Source organism: Pipistrellus hanaki (assembly GCF_964339955.1).
Source record: "Pipistrellus hanaki genome assembly, chromosome: 6".
Taxonomy (NCBI): domain Eukaryota; kingdom Metazoa; phylum Chordata; class Mammalia; order Chiroptera; family Vespertilionidae; genus Pipistrellus; species Pipistrellus hanaki.
Genome location: NC_140508.1, coordinates 38794548 through 38812831, shown reverse-complemented (window position 1 = coordinate 38812831; position 18284 = coordinate 38794548).

Sequence of the window (18284 nt, the reverse complement as noted above, 5' to 3'; positions counted from 1 at the left end):
CAGGAAGCCTAAGAGGCTTCTTCGGTCAGGCCCTGTCCCCGTCATATGAGCCTCCAGGTTCTGGCCCTTTTGCCCTTCATGCAGACCCAGGTCCTCCATCTGCACGGATTCTGAGCCTTCATCGGCCCTCGGCCTCCTCAGAACTCATGGGCCAATGAGGAAGCCTCTGTGGAGGCTGAGGGCTGCACCTGGGCCAGAGGACAGGGGGAGGAGGAGGTCATTTCAGTCTGGCCCCTGCCCCGCCCCTGCCAGGCTTCATAGCCCCATCAAGACCCCTGGGGTCACTCTGCGGTTTTTCTTCTGGATTCTAGCCTAGAATCTAACATAGAGTGAGGATTTTGTCTAAAACCTAGAATTTAAAATATCTGTCTTTTAACTGAGAAGGATCATCACCACTGCCCTATTGTACAGAGAGAGAAACTGAGGCCCAGAGAGGGGTGATGACAAGCCTAGGATCTCACAGGGAGGAAACGGCTGAGCCAGGCTCAGGACGAGGGCTCCTGACCCCATGTGAGGTCTTCACGCGTCACTGTCTGAGAGGGCAGACAGGATCCATTGTCACCTCTGCTGTCCAGCAGCTCTTTCAGAGACACCCTAACTCTGTGGCCTCTCAAAGGGGGACCTCTCCAAGGTCCAAAGAAACCCTTTGGCCTTAACTCTCAAATTTGAATGTGAGCCCATGCACTGTGTTCTACCAAGCCCGGTGACGTGTCCACGTGGCCTGTATCCGTGTTGTCCCAGCAAGGAGCCTAATGATAACTCCTATCAAAGGCAATTAATTGCATCGGAGAGACGGGGTTCCTGGGGCCCTTCACCCTGCAAACGGGGCGCTTATTAAACACGTCGGGACAGCATGGTCTCTGCCAATTCCAAGGCTCTGCTTGCGAGAGTGTTTTTTAAAATCCCGAAATGACTTTAACGGCGTGGCTAATGCCAATCTAAATATTCTATGACTGTGAGTAATTAGCCAGACCGGCGCTGTCCAATAGAAATCAAATGCAAGCCGATGTGTACGTTTAAATTTCCTTTTTCTTTTTTTTTTTTTTTTTGTTAAAGAAAAAGCAACAAGTGAAATTAATTTATTAACTTATTTCGTGTATCCTGATGTACCAAGCACGTTGTCATTTCAACGCGTCGTCAATATAAAACATTATTCATGAGATGCTTTACATTCCGTTCGTTAGGTGCCAGGTTGTCAGACTCCGGTGGGCACTCCGCACGGGTGGCACATCTCAATCCAGGCTGGGCACATTTCCAGGGTTCCACAGTCACACGCGCTCGCGACCACCCTGTGGGCAGTGCAGAGCGAGGCCCTTCCAGGTGAGGCCTGGAGCTGGCATCCCCATAGATCCCGCCCGGGAAGAGGGAATGGGCATCTCCTGAGCCCTCAGTGCATGCTGGGCTCTGGGATTTGTCTCCCTAAATCCCCACAGCAGGGCGGGAGGGAGGGGCTATCCAACCCCCCTCATAGCGGAGACACCGAGGCTCAGAGAGGTGAACGGACAGGGCTGCAGTCACACCGCGGCTAGAACCAGGGTCCGCTGCCGCAGGCCTCTGCCGTCCGAGCACTCAGGTGGTGGCGCAGGCCCGAGAGGAACAGGGAGGGGGCAGCCGGGCCTGGGCCTGTCCTCAGAGGACACTCCCTCGGGAGTTATTTCCTTTTCCCTTCTCCCTCTGAGTCGTGACATCTTTTTAAGGTTTCCTGCTGCAGAGCTCAGGCAGCACCCAGAAGGTTCACCCCGCCTCACCCTGAGGCGTGCTGACGCTGACCCAGCAGGTGGCCGCCAGGGGGCCTGTCTGTAGGGCCTCAGCCTGGAACCACAGGAGGTTCCTTTGGCTCCAAAGGTGTTGTTTGGGGCCCAGACCTCAGCTGGGTGAAGGGGAGAGGGTCAGCCCGGCAGCTTCTTCTGTTGGGGTTTGGTTCCCTCCCCCCGTCAGGTGGACCTGGGAAACAGGCACACGGGGCCCTCCCCAGCCCCCACCTGAGTTCCAGGCCACCTCCGGCTGCCATCCCGCCGACCGCAGCTTTTCCCGTCTCTGCATGGGAGCGTGCAGCTCGACCATCGCTGCAGAGCCCTCCAGTCCAGTGCTCCGAGGGAAAGGAGGGACGGTGATGTGACCAAAATACGCAGTTTCCGACAAAGAGCTTCAGAGACCCGGGCTTTGAAACCAGAGCCGGAGCATTAAACCCAAGGAATGACATTCTAACGGTGAGATTTCAGGCAAGGATGGGGGCGGGGGAAAGGCTGGGCCGGGATCCTGGCAGAGAGTTCTCCCCGGGGTTCCCGCTAGAGTGGCAGCATCATTGGGTGTCTTGGGCCTCTCATATTAATCATCGATTGGCAGGATGTGGGTGGAGGTGCCAAGTCATTATATGTAAGTGGCTGGAACCTGCTCCATTCATTCTTGGCGCTCACCAGGGCCTGTAAATCATGTCACAATAGCTGAGGAGGGGATGAGGTCCCCTCTGATCCGAGACATCTCCAGGATACAGCACAGCGTCTACAGCGTTCAGAGCCTGCCCGCCCCTGGGGAAAGCGGCCTTGGGAGCAGAAGTGGGTGTGGGGTGCAAGAGGCTGAGCAGAAAGAAGCCCGTGACCTTGGACCAGAAGCTCCCCACCCTGTGAGAAACCAGGTTAAGAGCAACAAGGCAGCTTCAGACGGTTAGTTCCCAGGTTTGTGCATGTTTTCATTTCCCCTTTCATCCACCCACCCTTCCCTCCATCCAATAGTGACCATCTGTCCACTATTTGCTCTTTGTTGGGGTGGTGCAGTGGTGAGAGCACAGCCTAACCTGTGTGACCGTGGACAAGTCTCTCACCTCCTGGGCCTCGGTCTCCGCATCTGAGAGATGTGCCCCTCTCCTCCGTCCAGCCCCAGGGCTGTTGTGGGAGCAGATGAGAGAGAGGCTTGGCATCCATTTAATAGAGAGACACAGTCCTGTGGCTTTAAATCTGTATCTCACTTAAACTGCCCTTGGAGAGGGGCCCGTTTATGATGGAGAAACAGCGTGGAGGGGGTGAGGGAACTTGGCTGGAGTCTCACATTTGCTTTTTCTTGCTAACATCCGCCCACATGCCTTGTACTTTTCTTCTCATATTCCGGTCCCTGCCTTCCCCCCAAACCCCACCTGCTCGAACAGCTTGCGGGGTGTGGTTCTCCCTGGGCACACACTCGCACCGGGTGGGTGGGTGGGTGGGTGGCTGTGTACATGCGGTAGGCTACACTGGCCTCGTTTGAAGCCGGTCAGGGTGGGTTTGAATCCAGCCTCATCCCACCCCGGCTGTGTGATCCTTGGAAAGCTGCTCGGCCTCTCTGAGCCTTGGTTTCCTCATCTCTAAAGCGGAGATTACAATCCCGATCTTCCTGGGTTTTGTGAACATTGACACACGCAGGACCTGGCTCACAGTGGAGACTCCATAAATGTTAGCCACGATCATCCACAGCCACCAGGGACTCCTGACTCCACCTTATTGCACTACCTCATCGGGGAAACTGAGGCCAAGGAAGGGACTTCCAAGGCCACACCTCCCATGGACGGGCAGAGACAGGCCCAGACCTGGGGCTGCCCCTCCCTCCATCGCTGCCCTCCAGCCTGTGCCCTCCCGGCTCCTCTCAGCCAGAGGAACCAGAGGCCCCAGCCCTGACCAAGGAGGAGGCTTAAAGGCCCAGGTCCCCCAAGAGGCCACCTCTGCCCGAAGGCCAGGAGTGTTACCCAGGAGCCCCAGTTCAGCCGTGGCCTCAGCACTTCCTGCATCCAATTGCTGTTTCTGCTTCCCCGGACCCTGGAGTGTGAACGCAGGAATCAGCGGGAGGTTCCTAAGGACTGGCATTCCTTCCTCAGTGCTTCTGTCCCTTCAGCTGGTGAGGTGTGGAAGCCTCCAAAGCCCTCTGAACAGGGGCTCTCCCCACACACAACCCCAACTCCAAGAGGCTGGGGAGGCCCAGCTGACTGCTCGGGAGGCGGCCCTGAGTGCACGCTGTGGTCTGGGTTTGGGTCCTGACTCTGTCTCTTCCGGCTGTGTGACCTTGGATCCTTTCCCTCACGGAGCCTCTGTTTCCTCATCTGTAAAATGGGAACAAAAGCACAGCTTAGCACAAAGGATTGATGTAGAGTTAAACATCCCTCACTCACTAAAGCTCCTGTAGCAGCAAGCGCGGGCCCTCGGCAGTGGGAGCAGTGACTCACTGCCCACCTGCTAGCCCAGGCCCCGCAGGGCCTGCCTTCCTGGGTCACTGGTCTGGTTCTGTGGCTGTTCTCCGGTGCCCCGCCCGGGACAGGAGAAGCCTGAGGAGGAAGAGAAGCTGAGAGCCAAGTGAGGCCCAGAGCCCTCAGGAGGCTTCCAGCCCACTGACCTCCAGGGGGAGCACACAGCCTCTAGCAGGGGAGGGGTGGTCGGCTCTGCTCCGTCCAGCCTTGGTCTCCTGCTCCCCTGACACGGACTTGCTGACCAGGGACGGGCATCGGGAAGGGGTTTGGAGCCGTGTTTTCAGCGGGTGAGCTTGTGAGCAGCTGGGAGGACCCCCGAGCCTGGCTCTGGCTCTCAGCAGCGTGACCCAGTCCTCACTGCCTACAGACAGCTCCTCCCGAACGGCTCCTGCAGCCCAGCATGCCCCAACACAAGTCCTATCTCCCCTCCTCCAGGCTTTCCCATCTCGAGAGTAACCCCATGCACCCCCCTACCCTGCACCCGGGGTCTAATCCCGCCCTGAGCCCTGCCCTCTCATCCCTCCGCCTCTCCCCTGGCAGGCCTGGTCTGCAGCCCCATCTCTCCCCAGCTTCGGGATCCTCCTGTTCCCCTCCACCTCACCCCGCCCCATCCCCGCAAGAGCCAGAGGGTGTGCTCGTACCAATGCAAATCCGATCATCCCCTTCTGCTTAAAACCCTAAATGGTTTCTGCTGCTTAGAATGAAACCCAAACAGCTTCCTTCTGTGACCTCACCTCCCACCAGCTTTCACTTCTAACCACTTTGCCTTCTGGTGGTTTCTGGAATGTACCACGCTCCCTCCCACCATAGCAGCTCCCTTTGCCTGGAGTACCCTCCCACCAGACCCGGCTCCAGCACCACTTCCCAGAGGGGCCGGCCCTCCCTGTCCCAGGCGCTCCCCCCTCCCCCCACCCCCCTCTCCTTCGCAGCCCCGATGCCCCTGACTGGGCTGTGAGCACCTCGAGGGGGTCTGATCTCCCCCACTCTGTTGTTCTCTGAGCCCAGCACATGTCCTTGATGGAGGAGGGAGAGGAGTGATGGGGGAATGAACAGAGCTGTCCCTCAGCCTGGGAAGGAGCTGGGGCAGGGCCTGATGGCTGTCCTGCAGCCACAGGGGGTCTGGGCCCTGCAGGGACACCGGCTCCCTGTGTCTCTCTGGTGTCTCAGTCCCTCTCTGGGCCTCCATTTCCCCAGGAGAATGAGTGAGTTGGGTGAGACCTCTGAGGTTCCTCCCAGCCTGGAGGTCTCCGTTCTGGGCTGTGAGAGAGGTGGGCAAGCGGCACAGCTGGGCCCTGACGGCGGGGCTGGAGGGAGTGAGGCAAGGTCTGCCCAAGGACACACAACCTACAGTCAGAGCTGTCCGGCCGCGGGGCAGGCTGCCTGGGGCAAGCGGGGAGGCGGGGTGAGCTCACTGTGGCTGGAGGTATGCAAGCGGGGGTGCTGTGGGAAAGGACCCCGCAGTCCCTGGGATTCGGAAGGCACAGCTCCAGAGGCCAGTCGCAGCTCCGGCGTCAGCTGGGTGACCTTGGGCAGGTTGGTTCGGCTCTCCCGGTCTCCCCGAGCGCCTCATCGAAAAAACAGAGGTACAGCCGCGCCGACCTTGCAAGGTTTTGAAGACGCACCGGGCCTGGAGCGGTGTGTTTGATAAGCGTCAGCATCTTCCCCAGCCCGGTCTGCGCACCCAGGAGAGAGATTCTGGCCAGACACAGGCCAGATCGGCTGCTTCACACCCCCACCGCCCATGTCCAGCAAGGGCCTGGCCCCCGCTGCGGGGTCTCTGGGGTGCTCTCCTGGGCCCTTGTTCCCGCAGGCTCTGGCCTGGACCCTGGAACCAAGGAGGAGGGGCAGGCTTGAGCGTCCCCTTCCCATGCTCTGTGCCCCCTCCAGGTCCAGGGGCCTGTGGCGCTTCTCTCCCGCTCCCCTCCCTCCTTCTCCTCCTTGCGGGGCGCCCCATCCTTTCCACGCCTCCCAATCACCGCAAACTACCTCATCAATCATGTTCTCTCTAATTAACTTCTAATTTACCTCTTTAGTCAAATCTGTTTACAATCAGAGACAAGAAAACACGGAGCAGCTCGAGGTGCAGATATGGAGGCTGGCCCCGGGGATGGTGGGGGATCAGTCAACCTTGACCAGGGCGGGAGCCTGGGGCTCCCCTCCCCCAGGAGGACTGGGCTCTGAAGGGCAGGGGCAGAGACCACGTGGCCCAGCCAGTGCTCTGGTATCCAGCATCCCTTCCCCCCAAGGCTTCCCTGCCAGTCCCCCCCCCCCCCCGCCCCCCCCCCGCCCTCCGCCCCAGCCCCCTGCAGATTCCCTCTCCGGCCTTCCCGCTCGCTGGGTGGGCAGCCCCTCACGGCGGACACCCTGCGCTCTCTGGCTGCGTGGCCTCAGCACGTGACTGGACGCCTTCTCTTCCCCGTCTGCAAGGTGAGGGTCCCATGACCGCGCGGGCCTGGCAGTGTCGGTATGAGCGGCTGCGGGCTCCACCGCCTGGCCTGGACTCGGCGCAGCCTCAGCTCTGCCTTGCGTGTTTGGTTTCTGTTTCTGTATTTTGGATGCTTTACACTAGGGGTGTCGAACTCAATCAGAGAAGGGGCCAAAATCTAAAATCCAGCCTAAATCGCGGGCTGAATGGTTTACTGAACAGTCATAAACTGACAATGTCATAAACTGACAGCGGAGTGCAGTGATGACAGCGCGGTGCGGGCCACATTGCAAGGCCTGGCGGGCTGGATTTGGCCCGCAGGCCTTGTGTTTGACACATGTGCTTTACACTTTTAAAGGTTGAACATACAGAAGAGTTGCAATCACAGTACATGATACGCCGCCACCACCTCCAAAGGGGTTCGTGGGCATTTTCTAAACCAAAGACGCATTCTTGTATAATCAGAACACGGCCGCCGGGATTGGGAAATCTGTGTTGAAAACACCACGACTGTCTAATCCCAGCCAGGCCTGCGCTCGGACCCGGAAAGGGGTGGTCCTGTCCTGCAGGGCCGTGTGTGTGTGTGTGTGTGTGTGTGTGTGTGTGTGACCCGATGAGCCCAGGCCTGGGGAGCTCCGTGATGGAGGGAGTGGGGGAAGCGCTTACTGTCACTGTCTGTGTTGGCGGCGGAGAGCGGGGCTCAGGGGGCCCAGTGACTCGTTCCAGGTCCCAGGGCAGGAGGGCCGGAGTCAGAGCCTTGGAGGCAGAGTGGGTCCCACAGTCTCCGTTCAGCGACGTTTCCCTTAGGCCCCTGGGCTGAGGGACAGGCCGGCGGTGGGAGTGGGAGGCAGGGAGGAAGGAGAGCGGTAATGATTATTAATGGCACACCAATAATACTGTCAATAAGCCATGAGCAAAGTCACCTTACAGAGGCCAGTCGGGGCGGCCTGGAGGAGCTTGGGAAGAGGAGGGTGGAGGGAGGAGCCGCAGGGCGAGGGAGGGTCCCTGGGCTCTCCGAGGGCCCGTGAGCCAAGGGGACACAGACACACACACCCCCACCCCAGTGGAGAGCTCGGGGCACCTGCCCGGCCCGGCTCCGGCCTCTCCTGCCCCAGCAGACCCTCCTCTGCACATTTCTCCCCTCTCACTGGCTTAGGCATCCACCCACAGGCTCCTGGTTTGCCCGGCTCCTCTGCTTGGCCGTTCCTCCAGCTCCACCCTGACTGGTCCTGCTCCTTCAGGTCTCTGCTCAGGCATCCCCTCAGAGCGGCTTCTAGAACCACCTTATCTCAAGTAGACAGCGCCCCCCCCCCCCCCCCCCCCCCCCCCCCGACGCACTCTCCTCTGCTCTTTATCTGTCACTTGTTTATTTCCTCCATCTCGCCGGTTCCCTCTGGGATGCTATCGCTGGATTCTCTTCCTTCTGCTGGGTGAGCCGGGGTGTCTGCCTCCCCTTCAGGAGCTCGCGGAGAGCAGGACTCTCACTTTGTTCCCTCCTGTCTCCCCAGAGCCCAGCAGGAGACGCTCGGGATGAATTTTGAATTCAGCTGTTTATCGTGTCCGCCTTGGTGCCTGTCTGTGCGGGGGACACGGATGTGGAAGCCGACAGGGCCCTGCCCTCACCTGCTCACAGTCCTGCCCAACACCGAATCGCACCATCTCTCGTGGGGCCGGCCCGGCCCAGCCCTCTGCACCTGGCACTGCCAACGAGACAAATCCTCCTGGACGGAGGACCCTCGGGCGGGGCTGCCAGAGGAGAGGTCTCCAAGGCCTGGCCAGCACGGACTCCGGGCAGCTGGAGCCTGGGGTGACACCTGTTTGCCGGGGCTGGAGAAGCTCGCCACGGCTCACTGCCCCCTCTCCCGCCCCCCAGGCGCTGGCGTGTCCTGGAGCCGCAGGTGGTGTGTGTGTGTGTGTGTGTGTGTGTGTGTGAGGCTCACGGGCTCAGCACAGCTGGCGAGGCCCTTCCCGGAGCAGGGATCCTGTTCACGGACCGGGGGATGCGTCCTGTCCTGAGGCCTCGGGGGACGTGACAGCTTCTGGCGGAGGGGAGGCCGGGCTGGGCGTCTCTGCTGTCCGCTGCACTGTTTGTTCATATTTCTATCTCCCTGCCTGTGCTGCTCGTTCCAGACTGTGTAATTAGGTGTCCAGGGGTGTCTCCGATTCTGTTCCGATAGAATTTGCCTTGTTTAATGGTAACAGGATGGCTGCCTCTGACAGCTGTTTTTCCTGGAAAAAAAACAACACAGAGAAGGCTGTTTGGGCTGGGGTGAGGCGGAGATGCTGGGAACTGGGCTTCTGGGCTTGAATTGGCCTTCACCCAGGGCCTGTTCTCTTCCTGGGCCTTATTTTGCCCACATTTTTTTTTTTTTAATATATATTTTATTGATTTTGTACAGAGAGGAAGGGAGGGAGATAGAGAGTTAGAAACATCGATGAGAGAGAGTCATCGATCAGCTGCCTCTTGCACACCCCCTACTGGGGATATGCCCGCAACCAAGGTACATGCCCTTGACCAGAATCGAACCCGGGACCTTTCCGTCCCCAAGCCGAAGCTCTATCCATTGAGCCAAACCGGTTTTGGCTTATTTTGCCCACTTTTAAAAAATTGATTTGAGAGAGAGAGAGAGAGAGAGACAGGCTGACTGGCGCACTCATTGGTTGAGTCTTACATGTGCCCTGCCTGGGGATTGAGCCCACTGCCGTGGCATATCAGGATGATTCTCTAACCAACTGAGCTACCGGCCAGGGCTTATCATTTTTAAAACGAGGGGAGCTGGACTTTGTGATCCCAGCTGTGACTCGGGAACACAGGGGTTGGCTGTTACACCTACTGCGTGCACAGTGCCCCGTGAAGGCGGCCCTGGACTCATGGAAAACCACTCCTTGAGGATGCTGAGGAGAAGCATTTAAACCCAAGGTGGCATTTTAATCATTGTGTTCTCAATTGTAATTGCCATTTAATTAGGTTAACGATAATTAATAACACTAATAATGTACTGTCCTTTGTCTGGGATGATGACATTGCAGACCCACCAAGCCGATGGGGAGCTGGGCTGAGCCCCCTCCCTCTTCTCATCTTCCCGCACCCCGGCCTCCCAACTCTGTCCCCCGTGTCCCATGTGCTGTGACGGCATCTGTCACAACTACCCCATTAGACCATGAAGTGCTCCAGAGAGGGGGGGACCAGCCCAGGCACTCCCATGCCCTCCCCTCACCGAAACAGAGAGGGGCTGGCACAAAGAGGGGACTGACCCATGCTGGATGGAAGAAGTGGGTGGGTGGATGGGTTGGTAGATGGGTGGTTGGAGAGATGGATACATGAATGAATACTCTGGCTGGAGAAGGTGACTGAGGTAATAGACCCTCTAGGGGCTCCAACCTCGGCTTTCAGACTCCCCATCATCATTTCTAGCTGTGGCTGGCGAGAGATGGGAGGGAAGCCCGCTGGTCCAGCCGTCTCCTGTTTAAATCCCTCTACTGGCTTCCCATCGCCCGTGGGAGAAAAGCCAAGCTTCTAGCTATGGCTAACAAGCCTCCAGGTGGGCTGCTTCCTGCCCACTCATTCATATGTCACATCTGGCTCTTCCTCAAATATGTGACTCACGTTCCTGCCCCAGGGCCTTTGCACTTGCTATTTCCTTTGCCTAGAACCTGTTCCCAGCTTCCCCTGGGAAACATATGTTCTCATCCATCCTGCTCAACTCCAACATTGCCTCCTCAGAAAGGCCTTCCCTGACCATCCAGACCAGAGTAGCCACCCTTTCTTCCAGCCACTCTTTTATTTTTCATAGCTCCTGGCACCATCTCAAGCTGCCTTTCTAGATTATCTCTTGCTTGTCTCCTTCTGTCTCCCCCCTGCGTGGAAGGAGCAGGGCAAGGAGCCTGCCTACCTTCTTTGCTGCTCCGTCCCCACGGCCCAGCACAGAGCCCGGGAAACAGGAAGCGCTCAGAAAGCACCTGCGGAAGAACCGTTGCAGAGCACCTACTGGGTGGCGCCCCCCGTGCTGAGTGCAGCAGCGAAGAGCTGATGAGAGGCAGTGCCCTTTCCCTCCCACCCTGGGCAGCTCCCAGGGCAGAGCGGGAAGCAGCTCCTCGCTGAGGCCTGGGGAAGGCAGGGGCTGGGGCGGAAGAGGATCTGGGGGCCTCGGGGCTGAGGGCAGAGTGTGTGGGTTTCTTGGGGGACCTGTGCTTGTCATGTGTCAGCTGGTGCAGGTTGTATCTGCCTCTGTTTCCCCCAAGAGGCTGGGCACCCCCGGGCGGGGCGGGGGCACTTTGCTCCTGCTTCCCAGAGAGGGTGGTGTCTGGCCCTGAGCAGTCTAACGCAGCAGCGAGTAGACTCAGCAAGGGAAGGCACGGGAAGCGGGCGGGTCAGAGAGGAGGACTGCACGGACTAAGGCATTGGGGAGGAAGCATCGGCGAGGGCGGGAGGCAGCGGCCGGACCAGGGCACCATGGTGCAACCCCAGCCCTTACAGAGCACTTCCTGTGCCCAGGCACACTGCCCACTCCTCGTTCCTAAAGAGCCATGGTTTGGGAGTTTGCTGATGGGTGGTGGGCTGATGAGCGTGGGTTTGTTCACTCATCCTGGGAGGCGTAAGTAAAGGCGAATCCGCTCACAGTCTAGAGGAGGAAGTGGCTAAGGACACGGTAAGGCGAGGCTGCTGGTAGCGATGATGTGGCTGCTGCAGCCGGTCAGGTACGGTCTGTGCATCAGCCTGCTGCCGGTCTGGACAGTGACTTGTATTGTACAGCACGGTCTCCCCATTTTACAGATGAGAAAACCAAGGCTCAGAGAGGTGAAAGCCTCCCCCAGGGCCACACAGCCAGGGAATAGCAGGGCCAGATTTGAACCCAGGCAGCTTGTCTCAGGGTCCCTGTGCTCAGCGTCCGCGTGGCCCGCGGGGCCAGACCGGGGAAGCGTGGCCTGTGTATCTTTTACTCTTCCCCAGTTACAGAGAGGCGCTGGCACACGGCTGCTGAAAGCAGGAGCCTGTCCGCCCTCGGGCGCTGCTCCCCAGAGCGCTGGCGAGAGACGGAGGGAAGGCCGCTGGTCTGGCCGTGTCCTGTCGTGGCCGCTTAATGAGCTTAACGGATAACCAGGGGCTCGGGCAGGCCGCCGGCGGGCCTGTCCACTGGGCCGGCCTGTCTTCCCGTCCTCTCACCCCGGCTGAGGGAGGGAGGGCGGCAGGGAGGCCGCGGGAGGAGCCTGAGCACCCCCAGTTGTCTGCAGTGCCAGCAGCCGGGCCAGCAGCAGCCACACAGCTGTGTGACCTTGGGCAGGTTCCCTGATCTCACGAAGCTCCCTTTTCGTCCTTGTACACAGAGCTGAGCTCTGGGAAGCAGGAGCAAAGTGCCCCCGCCCCACCCGGGGGAATCAACCTTGGAAGATGCTACAGGGATGCAGCCGGGTGCTGGGGACGGACAGCGGCCTTTCGTTCAGACTCCCTCACACAGAGTAGGTCCTCAGAACTTCCCATCCCAGTCTTCCAAAGGACTCATGCTGATAATTTATAGGCTCAAGGAAACAACCCCAGCCTCGCCCCACTTGCAAAGAGCAAAAGAAGGCTGCTGAGACAGGCCGGAGACCTGGCTGTCATCGGCTGATGGGGTGACTGGGATCCTAGTTCCCTCTAGGCCTCAGTGCTCTCATCTGCACAATGGGCTGGAAGTAGCCTCCCGGTGGCAGGAACGAGGGAGGCTCAATGAGATGGTGCCTGCCCAGGGCTTAGGACAGAGCCAGAGCCGGGCATTCGGTTGGTGCTAAATAATGTAGCCGCTGCTGGTCATTTCTGAGGGCCGGGTCTGCTCAACTATGTGATCTTAGGACAGGCACCTACTTTCCCGAGGCCTCTGTTTCCTCATTTGTAAAACTGGGCGAGCCAAAACCGGTTTGGCTCAGTGGATGGAGCATCGGCCTGCGGACTGAAAGGTCCCAGGTTCGATTCCGGTCATGGGCATGTACCCTGGTGGCGGACACATCCCCAGTAGGGGGTGTGCAAGAGGCAGCTGATCAATGTTTCTAACTATCCCTCTCTCTTCCTCTATGTAAAAAAAAATCAATAAAAATATATATATAAAAAAACCCAAAAAACAAAACAAAACTGGGAGACTCCAAGGCGTGCTTCCCAGCAGTGCTACTGTTCCAGGATTGCAGAGTGTTGATTACTGTTTCCTCCGAAACCCATCGAGTCTGCATCTGGGGTGGAGGGGGAAAGTGGAGGTGGGAATTATTGTGCCCACTTCCCGGCTCAGGAGACTGAGGGCCTGGCCCGTCACATCCATGCTGCCTCTTGCCTGTTCAAATTGTGAGGCTGGGCCAGGGAGGCCCAGACCCCGGGAGGGCCCGGGAAGGCCTGGGAGAAGGGCCTGGGCTTGGGTCTCCAGGGTGTGGAGCTGCGTCTGCGGGGAGAGGAGGCAGGGCCTGGGGGTGGGCGGGCAGATTGATTGCAGCCATTCCTCTCCCCCTGCAGCGCCTGCTTCTAATGAAATTTTACAGCAGGTGGAAATGATACGACTCCGCCAGCCCTAAAAGCACTTCTATTTATTCATTAAAAATATTTATATACTGAGCAGCTCTCTCTGCAGGTCCCACCAGCTCCTGCTGGGCCGGGGATATTGCTCCCGGCCCTCAGTGCTGGGGGAGCCGGGGCCGGGGCCCCTCCCTGCACCAGGACCCATTGGCGCTGCCTCAGCACATCCCGGATTCCCTTGTCTGTCTGTCTGTGACCTGCTCTCTGCTCCTGGTCCAGGCCCAGTATCTCCTCCCGGGATGAGTGCACCAGCCACTTCTTGGGTCTCCGGCGTCCACACGGCCCTTCTAGTGTTGCCCTCCATCAAACAATGAAGGGGAACTTTCCAAAATCAGATAATTTTTCTTCCCCGCTCCAGGCTCCTCCATGGCCCTCAAGATCCTGCAAGACCTGGCCCCGTCCGTCTCTAGCTTTAACCCCCCTCCTCCTCCCCACACCTCCCCACACCCATTCTTGCCTCCCTCTTGGGTCCAGTCAGTGGCTCCTTTTGCCTTTCTGCAGGAGAATGATGGGGCTCTCTCTCTGCCTCAGGACCTTTGCACCTGTGCCTCTGCTTAGAACCTCTTCCTCCAGCTCTTGGGCTGCTCTGCTGCTTGACATCACTCAGAGCTCAGCTCTAAGGCACCTCGTCAGAGAACTTCCCAGAATGCACAACCTCACTGTGCTCCGTTACCTCGTCTTCACCACTTTGCACGCTGTTGGCTCCTTTATAACAGGCAGCAATCCTTGTGTGTGTGTGTGTGTGTGTTTACAAACTCATTGTCTTTTAGTCTGTCCCATGGGGGTGTGAGCTGGTTGACAGCAGGGACAATGTCTATGCTGTTCCCCACACAGTTATGGTGGGCGCTCAATGAATGATGGGGGGTGGGGGACTGATTACTGAGGTACCATGAGCTGCTCCCAGGCACCGGTCTGGGGGGGAGGCCCAGGCTGGCTCCTCAGAGATCCCTCATTCAGACCCTGATTGAGGAACAAGGCTGGAGAGGGTGAGGCTGGCCGGTCCCCTCCCTTCTGCTCCTGGATGGGCTGGCTCACTGAGGCCTGGGAGCTGGAGCCGGGCCGCAGCCTCCCACCCACCTCTGGCTGCCCCAAGGCGGTGGCCATGGTCCTCACACAGCCATTCTCAGCCGGTCCGGGGTCTGGGCACTTCCTGGATGACTCTGCAAGTCCAGACCTTGATGCAGCTTCATCATCCACCAGTGAGAACTGGTCCCCTTATGCCCTGCTCACCTCAGATCCAGTGAGGTAACTGAACAGACCCAGGTCCTCAAAGGCCCCGTGCTTTCCCAGGGCCCACCCCTCTGCCTCGAATAACTTCCCACCTCTTGTTCTTGCCATGCATCCTAAGGCACCTGTGAAAGTCACTCAGGATATCGTTAGGGCCCTGGCTGGTGTTGCTCAGTGGTTAGAGTGCCATCTGTGCCCTGGGGGGAGAGGGGGTGTCTCAAGTTCGATTCCTAGTCAAGGGCACGTACTTGGGTTGAGGGTTGGAGCTCCAGTCAGGGCACGTGCGGAAGGTAACCAGCCTTTCTCACATTGGTGTTTCTCTCTTTCCTTCCCTCCCTCTCTCTAGACTAACAATGTAAAAGATGTCCTCGGGTGGATTGGAAAAGGAACGATTCAGCGGGGGTGCAGGGTCCTGTCTCTCCCGATGCCACCGTGAGGGCCCTCTGTGTCCCCGCTCCTGTGAGGCCCGTTTGGCTGCAGTGGGGAGTTCAAACTGCATCTCAATCGGGTGCCTGTGCCCAGGTCCTAGCACAGGGCCTGGCACAGAGCAGGCGCGGCACCAAGGTTTCAGGAGGAGGCAGTGCCGTCTAAGGTGAGGTGAGGAATGACGAGGGGGAGGTGCTGGGTGAGCACAGGCGGGGGGTGGAGGGTGGAGGGAGGAGGTAGGCAAGGACCCTCTCGGTGAGGATGCGTGAAGCGACCCCTCCTCCTTGTTGGTGCAGAGGGAACAGCACATGCTTCTTGGACTCCCTTCTCACAGGAGAGCAGCCCGGCCGCAGCCACGCACCCCCAGGGTCCCCACGCGGGTGAGGAGAGCCCAGTGCCCAGGTGGCAGGGAGCAGGGCCCCGGAGCCACGGTGGCTTTAGCCACGAGGCTGACACAGGGCTGCTTCTCCGGGGCTCCCCACACAATCCGCTGACAGAGTCTGTGTGCACACGTCTGTGCCCAGACCCTGCCGCCTCCCCGAGCCCCTCTCCCAGGAGGTCAGTGACTCAGGGCAGTGTGGGCTCTGGACCTCGTCTCCTCCTGTTCCACCCCAGCCCTGCCACTCGGAAAGCCTATGACCCCTGCCTCTGCGTCCTCATCTGTGAAAGGGGTTGATGATAAAAGGAGCCGCACCTCAGGAAAGAGGGTTAAATGAGCTAATTTGAGTGAAGAGCTTAGCTTATAGGAAGGACTCAGTATTGGCTCGTATGGCGCCCACTCAGTAAATCCATGCCTAGGCGACTTCCCCCATAGCGAAGTGCAAATTCGATGACGAACAGGACACACGGCGCCAGAGGAGGGCAGAGAGGAAGGTGGCTCGCACCCGGTGCTGGGAGGGGGGCCCGGGAAGGAGGGTGAAGTGACAATATTCATGACAACGGCACACACTCTGACTTAGCAATTCCGCTTGGGAATTTAAACTCACACGTGTGTGAAATGCCGTTCTAGACAAGGATGCGACTGCAGCAGTGTAATAGCCGAAGATGGGAGACAACGAAACGTCCATTAACGCGATTAACTAAATTACAACGCAGCTCGGCCAAGGAGCCCGGCTATTAAAGGAGCGGGGTGGATGGTGCCTTGATGCAGCTTCATCATCCACCAGTGAGAACTGTTCCCCTTATGCCCTGCTCACCTCGGATCCAGTGAGGTAACTGATCAGACCCAGGTCCTCAAAGGCCCCGTGCTCTCCCAGGGCCCACCCCTCTGCCTAGAGCGACTTCCCACCTCTTGCTCATGGCATGAATCCCCACCCAAGTACATGCCCTTGTGCTTGGTGGTTGTGGAGGGAAGGCAGCGGGTGCAGAAGGGAACACGGCATGCCGCCATTTGTGTTAAATACATCTGTATTCGCCTGGAAGCAGGAAGGACCCGGGGAAAGGATGTTGCAGCCGTTGCCAGCGTTGTTTCTGAAGGAGGGGCCTGGGTGGCCAGGGGACACCACGGGCAGAGACTCCTACACTTCTGCATCTCCTGAAGTTGATGCCAAGGGCATGCGCTACCCAATCAAGAGGACGGTGACTGGAGGGGAGCTCGCCCTTTCCAGGCACAGGCAGCGAAGGCCCACCGCTGCGACGCCAGCCACTTCCCGTGTGTGCACGGAGCAGGACAGATTGAAGAACGTGGCCCCGCGGTTACCTCTCCTGTAGGGTAAGCAACTCTCATCAAGGGGTGTTTGCCTTTAGGAAAGCGAGGTTTGTCTCCCTGTTGACACTGAGTCGACGCTGTTGGTCGTGGCGGAAGGTGCCACCTGGGCGCTGAGCTGCTGCGGGGGTGACTGAAGGATGCCTCCGAGCTGCCTTGACAACACACTTCGCTCAGATAAAGAAGGATGCAGCCTGCATGCAAATCTCTCTAAATTAGACATGAATTCAGGCGTGCGGACCAGCACAAACGGGGCAGCAAGCTGCCAAGGAAGAGGAAAACGCAATCCTCATTTCCCCCGTGAAGAATTCTGGATGCAGTGCCCGGCACCACTCGGCTATGGACACGAGGATGGACATGAAGTGGGGAGCTTGGGAACCCCAGAATGGCGGACACAGAAGTCAAATTCAGAGCCACAAGGCGAGGGCAGCCTTGACTGGAGGCACAGGGTCTCGGTGGGCCTCTAGGGGTGGGGCTACACCTGGAGCCCGTGGGTTAGCAATGAGGGTCTTTACCTCCGTCTTAACAGCTCCTCTTTGCCGTGCGTGGGGTTATTACAGTTAGAAAGCAGAGGTTTAAGACTTCTCCACACCCTTTCTCCTTGGTTCCCCTGGAGCTGCAATCTCTTCTGATTCCTAAGGGATTATACCTCAGGTTCCCCCCAAACCCTCTTGCCACAAAGCCAGTGGAAAGGGGGACCACTTCCTCCTTTGCAAAGGGAGGTGCGAGTTCCAACTTGCTCTCAGCAGAGGGACTTTTTGGTCAAAGGAACTCCTAGGAGGCACCTGATATGCGAAGCAGGGCCAGGTGGAGCCCCTGCAGGCGGCGTGGCCTGGGCGCCCCCTGCCTCACGTCTCGGCGGCTCTGATGCTTTGGGGAGCCGGGTGCCAGCCGACCAGCTGGACACAACTCTGGACGGACAATCAGGCGCCAGCAGTTGCCTCCAGGGGGCGGGGCCTGAGGGGAAACTCCTCACTGTAAAACTTTCTGTTAAGTTTTGAACTTCAGTACCAGGTAGAAGCATTACCTGGTTAAAAAAAAAAAAATTTAAAAAGAAAATAAAGCTCAAGGACTGATGATTTCTGAAGTACCAACCTTTGTTCAAAAAGTCCACGATTCTATAGGTTACCTCTAGCCATGCTTTATTCTGTGTGAATTCATTAGCCACGCTCCACAGCGAACAGACTGAGGCAGCCAGTGCCCGTGACCGCCTTCCCGGCGGGGCAGCTGGGGTGGAGGGCTGTGGAGTCAGACTCGCTCGCTCTGCACGTGGCCTCTGCCTTTATCGGCACAGGGCCTTCCGCAGTCCTTACCCTCTGAGACTCAGTCTCGGCCTCAGGAAATTGGGGAGAATAGTGCCAGCAGGCTGGTAGGCAGGTTACAAAGAATAGATGGAAAGCAAGTAGCATATAGCAGGTGTTCAATACATAGTAGCTATTACAGTTACAGGAAAGTGAAATAAAAAAGCCAACTAAACCCCAAATGTGCCTGTGTGGCAATTCTGACTCTGTAATGGGCCTGGAACGCACTCCCGCCACCTCCTGCTGGAACGCACACCTCGTGGCTCTGACGGGCGCCCTGTCCATCTTCCCGCCAGGCTCAGCTCGGGCACCGGGAGGGCAGGGTCTGTCAGACTCACTGCTCCATGACCAGCCCCATGCTGGGCACGACGCAGGTGCCACCTCATGCAGAGTGCTCTCAGGTGCTGCCTGGGGCCCTGTCCCTGGGGTTCACGGAGAAGCCAGAGCTGTGGTATCAG